At 44.9% G+C, this 14,440-nt stretch overlaps 1 pseudogene; it reads right to left on the minus strand.

The window, feature by feature from the left end:
• Positions 1–9,898: 9,898 nt before the first annotated feature.
• Positions 9,899–10,885, minus strand: LOC111824372 (annotated as a pseudogene).
• Positions 10,886–14,440: the final 3,555 nt, after the last annotated feature.

Consider the following 14,440-nt stretch of genomic DNA (forward strand, 5'->3'; position numbering starts at 1 on the left):
CCCCATGGGCATTGTTTGAATCTCTCTATTTTTGCATTTCTGGGTCATTTTCCATTTTCATTTCATGAAAAATACCACTGCCCAACCAGTCCTGAAGGTAGCATGGATTCTCCAGGAAATGGTGCTGTGTGTTTTTAATGGTGAGACTATTCTGCCATACAAGCATTTCCTGAAGGAGAGGCTTGGTCTCAACATGATACCACATTGGGGGATGCATTCCAGGTGGTCTCCCCCTCCATAAGTTTGGCCTGTGCCGAGCAGACCCTTGCACCTGGAGTGAGGTGATGGAGCCTGGACTCAGGGACAATATACTGTGGGATGTGAGGTTGAGGGGGCAGAGAGGTTGGGCCCCTGGACAGGATTGTTTTAGGGGTTCCTGCCAGCATATGGGGGTGTGTCCATTGTGTGTGTGTCCTGTGGCACTGTCTGGGTGGCCCCAATTGTTTGTTTCTGTGTGTGTGTGCGCGCGCGCGCGCGCGTGTGTGTTCCCTCTGGTATTGCCTGTCTACAGTGTGGGTCTATGTGAGCCTGGACCTAAGTCCGGCACCTGAGTGCCCAGAAGAGGCTGTGGGTGTTCTCTACCTGCATGTTTCTGTGCTGGTGTTATCTGTATATTTCTCTCTGAGTCTGGGCACCCCAGCCACTGACAAGTCATAGTGAATCTCCGGAGAGGTCATGTAGAGGATTACCTGTTTTTCTTCCCCACCACCAGTTGAGCCCCTTATTCTCCTGCTCTTCCAGGCAGCTGGTGTCCCTCTGGAGGTCCCATCTCAGGTATGAATTAAGCACAGGGCCAAGAACCTCAGGCTGTAGCAAGGTGGGGAATTGGGGCAGACTGTGATGGCAGACAGGAGGTATAGAGCGTGGATTGGAAATGTTTGTGGAAGACTGCCTTCTTGGAGTAGCTGGATGATCCAGGATCCTTGGAAAGGAATGTGAAGATGGGTGCATGTGGGGGAAAGCTGAGGGGAAGACTTCTAGGCTCCTAAGTCCCCACTAATAATGAGGAACTGGACATCCCTGGAGAGGGTGTCCCTTACCCATGTGAAAGCTAAGCTGAAAACTAATAGAGGAAGGTGTCTGGGTCTACTCAGAGCATCATTCCTGGACCTCTAGGTTCTAGTTATCTACAGGGAGTGCATGGCCACATGGGACCTGGAGGGAGAACTGGCTCTCCTCACTCCAGTGCCTAAAGTTATGTTGGAATCCCTCAGAAACAGCTTCTACTAAGATAAGTTAATTTTTATCACTCAAAGTCTAACCTAAGTTATGGAAATGAAGGGATGACTTTATTCAGAAACCATCATATTTTAGTGGTTAAATGAAAGCAAGGAGGGGATCATGACTATGACACGAATTATGTGGGGTTTTTCTGAGATCAGCGATAGTGATTCTGTTAGCCTCCCAGGTAAAAGAAGACACATTGACTGCATTCAAATGATTCTCTGATAACTGTTCTAGAGAGATTGCTCTGGATTTAATGCTATGTTCTTGAAAATTCAATACCTTAATTATTACATTTTTCTTTTTTAATCCTCAGCTGTGGATATGTTTATTGATTTTAGAATAAAGAGAAACAGGGAGAGAAATAAGTAAACATTAATGGGAGAGGAACATGGATCAATTGCCTTTCATACATGCCCCAACCAAGGATCAAATCCACAATCTATTGTGTGTGTGTGTGTGGGAGGCGGGGGGGAGGTGCATTATGAGATGATTCTTCAACCCACTGTACTACCTCGTCAAGACAGCACCTCAGTTCTTAATGTTTCCTTTAAAACAGTGTATTAGTTTGTCTCAGCATTAAGGGGAGTGTTGCTTTGCTTATCAGTGTTGGTTGTACATGTGACTTGCTGCCCCTTTGAGTGTTCCTGATTGTATCTGTGTTTTTTATTTTCTTTGTGTCTGTCTACTGTGTCCACATATGTCCCTTCAGGTGTGTGCCTGTGTGTGTCCATTGTGTGTGTGAGTGTGCATCGTGATGCTGTCTTGTTCCCATGTGTTCTTATCTGTGTGTATTTGTGTATTCCCCTCAAAGTGATGTCCGAGTCTGTAGTCTGGGTCTGTGTGAGCCTGGCCACAAGCCCTGCACCTGAGAGCCCATCTTTGCCAGGGGGTGTTCTGTACCCGGGCATTTGTGTGCTTATGATGTCTGCATGTTCCCTATGAGATTGTATGTGTGCACCCCAGCAACAGACAAATGCATAGGCAATCTCCACAGGGGTGATTTAGAGGACAATATGTTCTTCTTTGCTCCCCAGGCTGAGCCCCTTCTCTTCCAAGCCACTGTTATACCCCTTTGGGTCCCATCTCAGGTTCATGGATGGATGAAGTGAAGGGTCATAGAACTGTAGGCTGAGCGAAGTTGGAGAATTGGGAAAGACTGGTGGCAGAATGGAAGAATAGAGTGTGGAGGCACTATTTTTGGCAGACTCTAAGCCTTTGAGGAGGATCTGGAAGATCCTGAATCCCTAAAAAGGAATCACTGGATGGGTGCATATGGGGGAAAGCTGAGGGTGAAGAATCCTAGGACCCTAATTCCCCCTTAGGAATGAGGAACTGGATAACCCTGGAGAAGGCTGGCATACCCGGGTGGTCCTCCTGGTCCCTGAAGAGAAGGTCAATCCCTTGCCTATTTGTAAGCTATGCTGACACCTAATAAGGAATGTGCCTGGGGTTGCTTGGAGCATCACTTTATGACCTCTGGACTCTCAACATTTACTGGGTGAGCTTGGGCACTCAGGAACATTGAGACAAGGAGGGAAAATTAGGCCCAGTGCTTCCTCCAATGGGGATGAAGAGAACAATGGAGGGACCACATTTAGCACAGGTTCAGGCACAAATGAATGGGAACCTAGGACCAACATTGATGTTAATGTCAGCATTTTTACATTCAGCCCCACCTGATGGAGCCCTCACCTGAGCTATGCAAATGATAGAGACGGGGAGACAGAGTAGTGATCAATATTAATTTCAAAGAACATGGATGCTGGAATGCTTGCAGTCCTGTACCTTCCAATAAACATTCTTAATATGTGGATCTTCACCTCGAACATAGTGGGGGAACCGAGGCAGCCAGGGATTTATTAAAGGTCATACTCAGAAGTGGGCTCTGAGTTCATGGCCAATGACTTCTGACCAAATTCCTCTTATTGAAGTTCACTCCTTTGAATCTAGACAGGGGTGGTTGTGGGCAGCTCTGGGACAAAATGCACCTGGATGAGGGGGAAGTGAACCATCTGAACTAATTTCCACTGTCACTTCCTACCAATCTTCACTGCTCCTCTTCGCCCATACACAGCCCCAAAAGAGGCTGGCCCCATGTAGTCACATGAATGTGGCCATCAAGTATGTCAGACTTCCTTCCTGACCACCTGAATTTGCTGCAGCCCTGTGAAGTGCTTTGACCAATGAAATGTGCTGAGAATGAAGCCTGTCACTGCTAACAGAAAAGTCTGGAAGCACTGAGACTTGCCACCATCTCTGTACATCTCTGATATATCCAGGAGGTATGTATATGGTGGCTTCTCTTTATACAAGTCCCAGGAGAATCAGGGAGATCATGTGGCATGAACCAGAAAGATACCTTCTTTAATATAAAAACCAATATATCTTTGGGTCTGTTTGTAATTTATAATAACATCTAGCCAATCCTAATAGTTACAGAGGCTAACAGTAGAAGCCAGAACTCTGTTGTTAGAGACAGATGGGTTTGTCTTCCAGCCCTGCCTTTTATTAACTCTATAATCATGCAATTTATGTTGAAATAGTTCATGTAAAACATTGAATCCAGGGCTTGGCACGTGTAGTGAACAGTAACTCTTAGTTCCATAGTTTCACAATGTGTAATGACTGCAACATGCAGACAATGTAGGAAATGTCAACTTGTTGGCCATGTACCCTTTAAAATTTTGTTTTTAAACAACTAGGAGAGGATTATGTACATTTTCTCCTATCTTGATTTTTCTATTAATAATAGGATGTTTTGGTAAAAATAAAATATCTGATGGCTGGAGTGGGTCTATTGGTTGAGTGTAGTCCCATGCACAGAAAGGTTACTAGTTAGATTCCTTGTGAGGCACAAGCCAAGTTTTCTGGGTGTAAGCCTAGTAGGTGGGGGCCATGCAGGAGGCACCAATCAGTGCTTTTATCTTTTCCTTTCCTTCATTCTCTCTATAAAATTCAAATAAAAAAAACTTAAAAACAATATATCCATTTAGATTTGTGGTCCTCAGGAATAATTGAAATAATACTTTTCACCTCAGGGAGTATTCTGAACTTCATGAAATCTAAAATTACATCTCAAAACAAGAGATCAGTTGCAGACAACACTTCCATGCAACCTGTGACCAGCCCCCAAATCCTAAGTTTGTCATTTTCCAGCAACACCAGGGGTCCCCAACACCAGTATTTGCAATGATCAGTCAGTGATTGAGATCTTAATTCCACCTGTTGGGCCTGAAAAAGTAAGTTACCCAAAGTGCACTGCGCCGAATTATGGCTGCATTTAGCCAATGAAAGCCCAGGCCAGGGGTCTTATCCAGTGCTGATTGGTTTGGGTGTTGCTTCCCGGTGCTCACTTTGACCTTTCTGTTCTGTTAACCTATAGGCTCCAGCGCTGGGTCACAACTAGGACCAGGCTTCAGAGGCACTGTCCCCATGGTGCAGTGGTTTGTCTGAAGCTTGTTGAGCAGCAACAGTCAGCATTGAGGCCTATGTGCCTCCCAGACTCCATTTTGCTTGAAGACTTCTACTCAGCCTCACTCCATTTACCCTCCATCCTTACATGCCGGTGCCTGTCAGATCCTGAAACCCAAGTCACTGAGTCCAGAACAGTGAGTCACTTGTGGGTGATACATGGTGTGATGTGTGAAAGAGGGTGACAGGCTGCAATGCCACCCTGTAAGATTTTGGTTGGTGTGGCTGAGCTGGGAGGACTTGGGAATCCTGGGCTTGTTTTGTATCTAAAGGCAACAGAGAAGACAAGGCAAAGTATTTGGTGAGAAGTTTCAGTCTAATTTTCAGGATCCTAGGGCCATCGATGGTGGAGAACAAAAGAGGGACATTGTCTGAAATAGGGTTTTAAACTCTTCCCAACTGCTGGGAATGAAACTTGAAGGGAGAGGATCCCAGTTGGGGACAGGAAGCAGAAGTCCCGTGAAAGATAGCCAAGTAGGCAAAATTGTGCCCTTAGGACTGAGGCCCTGACATAATATGGTCATCTCCAGGGGTTGGGTAAAGATACTAATAGGCAGAGCCCATGAATCCTGGTGTTGGTTGCCAAGTTCTCAACAGAACTTTAGTTTCCACAGATTGCTGCAAATGAAGAATCACTTAGGAGTACTGATTTGTGGAGCTTATTTCAGGGCCTCACATTCATGTGGCATCTGAGATAGTCGAGTCCTGGGACTGTCCTGCCACTCTTCCAGCCCCTGGGCCTGGGAACCTTTAAAGGACACTAAGCTCAGAATGCAAAGTTCAGGTCTACAGTTGTATGGTGTGCTCACTGATTTTAGCAATGTGGGAGTTCCTCCCAGAACCTGTAAACCAGGGGTCCTCAAACTTTTTATTTTTATTTATTTTTGTTATTGCTTAAAGTATTACAAAGAGTATTACATATGTCTTCTTTTTTCCCCTGCCCTTGACAATCCCGTGGCCTCCCCTACCCCCCAGTGTATTATGTACATTGGTTATGCATATATGCATGCATATAAGTCCTTTGGTTGATCTCGTACCCCCCACTTCCACCCCCCTAACCTCCCCGGCCTTCCCGCTGCAGTTTGACAGTCTGTTTGAGGCAGCTCTGCCTCTGTATCTATTTTTGTTCATAAGTTTATAAAGGTCTTTATTATCCATGAATGAGTGAGATCATGTGGCATTTTTCCTTCATTGACTGGCTTATTTCACTTAGCATAATGCTCTCCAGTTCCAGCCATGCCATTGCAAATGGTAAGAGTTCCTTCTTTTTTATAGCAGCATAGTATTCCATCGTGTAGATGTACCACCGTTTTCTAATCCATTCATCTACTGATGGGCACTTAGGCTGTTTCCAGATCTTAGCTATGGTGAAGTGTGCTTCTATGAACATAGGGGTGCATATATCCTTTCTGATTGGTGTTTCTGGTTTCTTGGGATATATTCCTAGAAGTGGGATCACAGGGTCAAATGGAAACTCCATACTGTCTTCCATAGTGGCTGCACCACTCTGCATTCCCACCAGCAGTGAGTGTTCCTTTTTCTCCACATCCACTCCAGCACTTGTCGTTTGTTGATTTGTTGATGATAGCCAATCTGACAGGTGTGAGATGGTACCTCATTCTTGTTTTTATTTGCATCTCTCGGATGATTAGTGACTTTGAGCATGTTTTCATATGTCTCTTGGCTTTCTGAATGTCCTCTTTTGAAAGGTGTCTATTTAGATCCTTTGCCCATTTTTTGATTCGATTGTTTATCTTCCTTTTGTTAAGTTGTATGGGTTCCCTATACATTTTGGAGATTAGGCCCTTATCAGATATGACGTTGGCAAATACGTTTTCCCACGTAGTGGGCTTTCTTGTTGTTTTGCTGATGGTTTCCTTTGCTGTGCAGAAGCTTTTTATTTTGATGAAGTCCCATTTGTTCATTTTCTCTTTAGTTTTCAATGCCCTAGGTCTAGGAGCTGTATCAGTGAAGCAATTGCTTCGGGATATGTCTGAGATTTTGTTGCCTTTGGATTCTTCCAGAATTTTTATGGTTTCCTGTCGTACATTTAAGTCCTTTATCCATTTTGAGTTTATTTTTGTGTATGATGTAAGTTGGTGGTCCAATTTTCCCAACACCATTTATTGAAGAGACTATCTTGACTCCATCTTGACTCCATTGTAAGTTCTTCCCTCCTTTGTCAAATATTAATTGAGCATATTGGTTCGGGCCGATTTCTGGGCTCTATATTCTATTCCATTGATCTACATGTCTTTTTTTTTTTTTTGCCAGTACCAGGTAGTTTTGAGAACAGTGGCTTTGTAATACAGCTTGATATCTGGTGTTGAGATCCCACCTACTTTGTTCTTTCTCAGGATTGCTGCAGCTATTCGGAGTCTTTTTTTATTCCAGATGAATTTTTGGAGAGTTTGTTCTAGATCTGTGAAATATGCCATTGGTATTTTAATGGGAAGTGCGTTGAATTTATAGATTGCTTTGGGTAGTATGGACATTTTGATGATGTTGATTCTACCAATCCATGAACACGGTATGTTCTTCCATCTGTTTATGTCTTCCTCTATCTCATCTTTCAACGTCCTGTAGTTTTCTGGGTAGAGGTCTTTTACCTCCTTAGTTAAGTTTATTCCTGGGTAGCTTAATTTTGGGGGGGCGATGGTAAATGGGATTGTTTTTTTAGTCTCTCTTTCTGAAAGTTCACTATTGGTGTATGGAAATGCATTAGATTTTGGGGGGTTAATTTCGTATCCTGCTACATTGCCAAATTCATGTATTAAGTCTAATAGTTTTTTGATGGAGACTTTAGTGGTTTGTATGTATAATATCATGTCATCTGCAAATAAGAACAGTTTTACTTCCTCTTTTCCAAATTGGATGCCTTTTATTTCTTCTTCTTGTCTAACTGCAATGGCTAATACATCCAGTACTATGTTGAACAGGAATGGTGAGTGTGGTCATCCCTGTCTTGTTCCTGTTCTTAAGGGAAATGGTGTTAGTTTTTGTCCATTGAGTATGATGTTGGCTGTAGGCTTGTCATATATGGCTTTTATTATGTTGAGGTATGATCCTTCTATTCCCACCTTGCTGAGAGTTTTTATCAAAAATGGGTGTTGGATTTTGTCAAATGCTTTTTGCTGCATCAATTGATATGACTATGTGGTTTTTTTCTTTCAATGTGTTTATGTGATGTATCACATTTATTGATTTTCAGATACTGTACCATCCTTGCATCACTGGGATAAATCCTACTTGGTCATGGTGTATGATCTTTCTGATGTACTGCTGGATCCGATTTGCTAAGATTTTGTTGAGGATTTTAGCATCTATGTTCATGAGATACATTGGCCTGTAATTCTTTTTCATTGTGTTTTCTTTACCTGGTTTTGGTATTAGGGTGATGCTGGCTTCATAGAATGAGCTTGGAAGTGTTCCCTCCTCTTGAATTTTTTGTAGTAGTCTGAGGAGGATAAGTTTTAGTTCTTCCTTGAATGTTCGGTAAAACTCCCCTGTGAAGCCGTCTTTTCCTGGGCTTTTGATTGCTAGAAGCTTTTTGATGACTGCTTCAATTTCTTTCATAGTTAGTGGCCTACTGAGATTATTAGATTCTTCCTGATTGAGTTTTGGAATGTTGTATTTTTCTAGGAATTTGTCCATTTCCTCCAGGTGGTCTAGTTTGTTGGAGTAGAGTTGTCCATAGTATTGTTTAACAATCATTTGTATTTCCGTGGGGTCTGTTGTTATTTCGCCTCTATATTTTCTGATTTTGTTTATTTGGGTCCTCTCTCTTTGCTTCTTGGTGAGCCTGGCTAGAGGTTTGTCAATCTTGTTTATCCTTTCAAAGAACCAGCTCTTAGTTTCATTGATTTTCTGTATTGTTTTTTTGGTCTCTATGTCATTTATTTCTGCTCTAATCTTTATTATCTCCTTCCTTCTGCTCACTCTGGGGTTTTCTTGTTGCTCTCTTTCTAATTCTTTGAGTTGCAGAGTTAGATGATTTACTACCATTTTTTTCTGTTTTTTTGAGATAGGCCTGTAGAGCTATAAACTTCCCTGTCAGGACTGCTTTCATTGTGTCCCAGAGGTTTTGGATTGTTGTGTTTTCATTGTTATTAGTTTCCAGGATGCTTTTAATTTCTTCTTTGATCTCATTGGTAACCCAATCAATATTTAATAACATGCTATTCAGCTTCCAAGTGTTTGAGTATTTTGGGTTGTTTTTATTGTAGTTTATTACTAATATGATGCCATTGTGGTCTGAGAAGATGCTTGGTATGATTGCAATCTTCTTGAATTTGGGGAAACTTTGTTTGTGACCCAATATGTGGTCTATTGTTGAAAATGTCCCATGAGCACTTGAGAAGAACGTATATTCCGTGGCTTTGGGGTGAAATGTTCTGAAGATGTCAATTAAGTCCATCTGATCTAGCGAGTCATTTAGGATTGCTGTTTCTTTTACGATTGTTTGTCTATAGGATTTTTAAAAATATTTTTAATACAGCTTTATTTAGAACTAATTCACATACTATAAAACCCACCATTTTAAAATGTACAATTCATTGGTTTTTATTATATTCAGAGTTTTACAATCTAACAATTACCACTATCTAATTTTAGGATCTTTCCTTTTTCTTTTTCTTTTTCTTTTTAAAAAGACATGCTCAACCCTCGCTGGTTAGGTTCGGAGGATACAGCCTGGACCTGGGGATGGAAAGGTCTAAGGTAGCGGTTCTCAACCTGTGGGTCACGACCCCTTTGGGGGGGGGGTCAAACGACCCTTTCACAGGGGTCACCTAAGACCATCAGAAAACACATATATTATTACATATTGCCTTTGTGATTAAAAACCATGCTTTAATTATGTTCAATTTGTAACAATGAAATTGGGGGTCACCACAATATCAGGAACTGTATTAAAGGGTCGCAGCATTAGGAAGGTTGAGACCCCTGGTCTAAGGTTTATTTCTACCTCAGGTGCTGGCTCCTACCTACCCAGCCTGGACCTGGTCCGTGCTTGGGCAGGAGGCAACCAACTGATGTGCTTCTCTCCCATCGATATTTCTGTCTTTCCCTCTCTCCCCACTCTCTCTAAACATCAATGGGAAAATATCCTTGGCTGAGAATTAAAAAAACAAACAACAGTGGGTAACCAGGTCAGAAGGTCAAATCTTCAAAGTTCATCCAAGCTGTTCCACCCAGGGGGTCAGGACTGAATATTCTTGAGCATCTCCAGGAAGGCCTGCGGGGATGGTGCCTCCACATTCTGGAAGGTGTTCTGGACTCTGCTGAACAGGATGAAGTAATTCACGTCCTGCCAGATGAACCCAAAGTGGTTCTCATCGAACAGGATGAAGACTCCAAGGAAGCGCCCGGTGTAGGCGAAGCCACGTAAAGTAACAGTAAAAGTAACAGTGTCCACGGCATAGAAACACATCCTGCAGGTTCGGGGGTAGTTCTGGTCTCTTGAGAGCACCCCCACAGGCAGAAAAAATGGAACCGGCTGCTCCTCCGAAGTTGCAGCCCTGGACTCTCTGACAGTTTGCTGGGCAGGGCTCTGCCAGCCATGGCCCTCGCTTTCCTCAGTCCCGTCTTCTTGCTGCTGCTGCTGCTCCCGGATCACCTGCTTGTCAATCTCCTGGACCACGTGGGAGAGCTCGTTGAAGTTGTTGAACATCTCGCCATCTGGCAGCTGGATGCGGCGCATGAGGTGGATCTCCAAACTGGGGTTGGAGTCTCCCGTGACCTTCGTGACCCTGGCATACTTCCCATGGAAGCTGAGCATGGCAATCGATAGGCCGTAGGCATTGCAGTTGGCTTGGAAGAGGCCTGGCCTGATGAGGTCATCAGGGTGGCTCGGCGGGAGGTAGAGGCGGCGGTAGGTCAGGCAGTCATACTGCTGTCTGTCCTCCTGCACCAGCACCCGCCCCCATTCGTCCTTAAGCCACCTTGGTACATCCTTAAGGTGGTCTGTTTTATTGCACTGGGTGTTGAACCTGTCCTTCTGAATCTGCATGCGGCGGTTGTGGGGCCTGCTGTGGTGGCCTTCCAAGCACTCCACCGTGGCTGATTTGCTCTCTGTCAGGCGAATTCTGAACGCAGGCTTGAATTGCATTGGGCCATCAATGTGGGTGTTAAGACAAGGCCTGTATGTCCAACCAGTAATGCATAAGCCGTCCACCACCCACGACATTCAGCAGTGTTCTATAGTCCTCAGTATCTAGCTGCCACAATCCCAAACAGTGTCTGTATGGGTGGAACAGCTTCGCATAGACTTCTAGATAAGACATACTTATTGTCTCCAGATTCTGCAAGTTTTCACAAAGGCCAAACTCCTCGCGGCAGCGCTGTCTCCAGATGCTGTCGGTTTGCAGGATGTGGTGGAATTTGGTGCAGGCCAGGGCCAGGTTGGGCAGATCGGTGCCTGGGAGCAAGGCGAAGATTTCCACCTGAAAGGGCGAGGGCTAGGCCCTCCACCTTGCCCCAGGGTAAGGGCTACGTCCTCCACTTTGCCCCAGGGTAAGTGCTCCATCTTACCTTGGCCACGTGCTTGGCAAGGAGCTTCTTCCCGGAAGTCTAAGCCTCTGCTAGCCACACCCAGGAACAAGACACAGACTTGTGCCTGGCCAATCGGCAGAGCACAGTCCTTTCTCCTCCCCTTCCTCCAACTCCCCCTATATAACCCGTCTCCACACAGAGTTATCTCTCTCTGCTTCCTGTCGCTGCGTCGGCAAGGTGGGGGAGCCGAGCTAGCTCGAATAAAGACTCTTATGCTTTTGCATCGGACTGGCTGGCTCCCTGATGTGGTTTCTTGGGGATCCTGAAATCTGGGCATAACATTTGGGGGCTCGTCCGGGATCCCCAAAACCATTGAGTGACCCCCCCAATCCGTAGAGTCTGACTGGCCGCGGTAAGTGTCTGTGTGTTGTGTATTCTGTTCTGTGTGATATATGTTATCTCTAAGGAACTTTTCCTGTATCTGGAGGAATGGCTTCTAGATGGTACTCACCGTCAAAACTCCGACTGGCTAAGTGTTCGAATCTGTCCTATCTTTTAAAAAAGATAGAAGAGAAGCATTCCTAGGCAGTTTTCTACTGCCTCTGTTCAGGGACTTGTTCTGTATCTGTTCTGTGTGAGCTCACTTCTGAAATCTGTAATCACCCGCAATGATCTAAGTGGACGCACAGGGGGATCAAGGGCGGGAGGAGTCGGGGGACGCCTCGACCCTCCATCTGGAGGGGTGTAGTTTTGCTTCCGCGGAGTCGGAAGGTCTGTAGGAACCCCCTCAATCTGAGACTAGGCGGGTCGCTCCCGCCGGTTTGGCGTAAGGCCATCGTCTAGTTGCTTCCATGGAGTTGGAAGGCTGTTCTTTGGGGCCCTCTGTTTGTCTGTGTCTGTGTTTTTCTGTTTTCTGTGGACTTACTGGACGGATGTTATGGGACGAACTCAGACTGCTCCTTTGGGTATTGTGATTGATCATTTCAAGGAGATTGGGGGAGGCTGTAGAGCTCCCTCAGGAGTTGGGAAGTTGTTATTGTTTAAACTCTAAGTGAATGTCTGGTGAAAGTGTGTGAGTGTGGAGGGAGGGGGCCTGCCCTCTCCCCTCCTTTGTGTGGCTCCACAACTTCGGTCAAGTGGGCATCTGAGTGAGGATCTGTGAAAACAGGTCACACCCTCCCCAAGTAAATGTGTCTGGGATTTCTGTGCACGTGTAGAGAGAAAAGCTGGCTTAAAACTAATGCGTGCACTGTCCGATTTTGGATAGAGTTTTGAGCTAGAGTCTCTTTGCAGATGTGCAGGATGGAGCCCAAGACTGATCATTTACCCAAAGGAAAAAAAAAAGGGATGCTAGCTAGATTCTAGACTGATTGAGAAATGCTGAATATTTTGATTTGCCAGCTAAAAGTTTAAGGTTCGGATTGAATTGGGAAAATTTGTGTAATTCTGGTAACTAAATGCCTTTGCTTATTGATCCTGATTTGCAAAAAAAAGTGTAGACAGCCACCATTTTGGGCTGCATGACTTGGCAGCTGCCATGTCAGCCACATGACTTGCTGCTCCCCTGGGGGCCGCCATCTTGAAACAGCAAAGGCCCCTCCCTCTGATTTAGTCAAGGGTGGAGCTTTAAGGTGGAGTTTTATGGGGCAGGAAGTGTGCTTGCCTCATGGATTTATTTAATACTATTTTTAAGCTAATCTCTTAAATCTAGAAAACCCTGCTTTCCTTAAACTAAGGGCAATTAAAGGTATATGTTCCCTCCCTAAACAAAAGTTAAATAGCTTATGTCAAAGTCTTAAAAGGGACTGATAGCAGTAATCCAATTTCTAAAGTATTATTTCAGGTAGAAACTGGTTTCATACTGGGCTTAGAGGGCACATTTTTCCTTTGCCTGGGAGGGACAGCATAGCTGTCCCAGGATCAGAGGGCTCCAGTTAACTTATCAACTCAGTGTTCTGGAGACCCAGGACTGTAATTTAGATAACATGCTTAAGTTTAACCCAGGTTACCCACGGGCTCTAGATAATATGTTAATCAAACTAGGTTATCTGTTGGTATTTTGTGCTGTAAATGTGGCATGCGCCTGTGTAAAAGTGTTTTTGTTTATTCCTGTTTTGTTTTGTTTTCTCCTGTGGTGATTCAAAGTTTTTAATGGGAAATGTTATCTGTCTTTATTGAAAATTGTTTAGCTAGTGAAATTTCTGTTTGTGTCTAAAAAAAAAAAAGAAAAAAAGAAAAAAAAAACAACCACAGGCTTGATTTCTTTGAGGCTGAGTGCTCTGACCGATAGCAAAGTACCCTGAGCAGCCGCTGGGATCTTTCCCTAAGGGCACATGCTCTCTGTCAGAGGTGGAATCGGCCCGCCTAACTAGTAAATATCTCTGTCTGTTTGTTTGCTGAGAACTTTGATTTGCTATGTGATATTCTGTGCTGGGTTGGGATTTTGAAATTCTGGGGTAGATTTAAAAGGTATCTGTGGCTTTTCTAGTCTGATTGGGACATTTAAGGATGGGGCTCACAGTTCCTCAAGGCAATGATTTAATGGGCCCTCCCCCCTGCCTGTGCTGAATTAGATAATACAGGCCAGTACTGATTAAGGAAGACAACGGGCCTTGGAATCTGTAAAGATAGGCGGGAATGAAGCTGGTCTAATGTACTGAAAGGGTTTGGTCTAGCAAAGGAGGGGCTGATACCCCCTCCTAGCGCACTCCCTTGAAAGAGGCCTGGTTGCTGCTCTGCCACAAAAGGAACTGGTAGAAACAAACCATGGAACCTGGTGAGGGCCATGGAGTGAGACCCTCGTGAGGTCTGAGAGTCACTGAAGCAGCTGGCCACCATGGGGCCCTGGGGAGAACCAGAGCTCCTGGTGTGGCACCCAGAGGCAGTAGCCTCGGCTCCACCACTGCCTGTGGGCCTGGAGGTGAAGTTGGGGGCCCTGGTCCTCCTGCTGGTGCTCACGCTCATCTGCAGTCTGGTGCCCATCTGTGTGCTACGCCGACTGGGAGCCAGCCCCGAAGCCTCAGCCTTCCACCAGAAAGTCCTGAGCCTGACGAGGCCCTGGCAGCCCTGCACATGCGACCTGGGGCCATCACACCCACGTCCGGTCAGCGGACCCATCCATGATCCAGAAAGACTTCGTTACCAAATGGAGCATCGATCGAGATCAACGCAACCTGCTACCTGCCTGATGCTGGTAACATTGCTCGCGACTCAGATGATGCCTGCATCTTCATGGACATGGCTCCAAAGA

Source organism: Myotis lucifugus, unplaced genomic scaffold, assembly GCF_000147115.1.
Source record: "Myotis lucifugus unplaced genomic scaffold, Myoluc2.0 scaffold_1294, whole genome shotgun sequence".
In the NCBI taxonomy this organism is placed as follows: Eukaryota; Metazoa; Chordata; class Mammalia; order Chiroptera; family Vespertilionidae; genus Myotis; species Myotis lucifugus.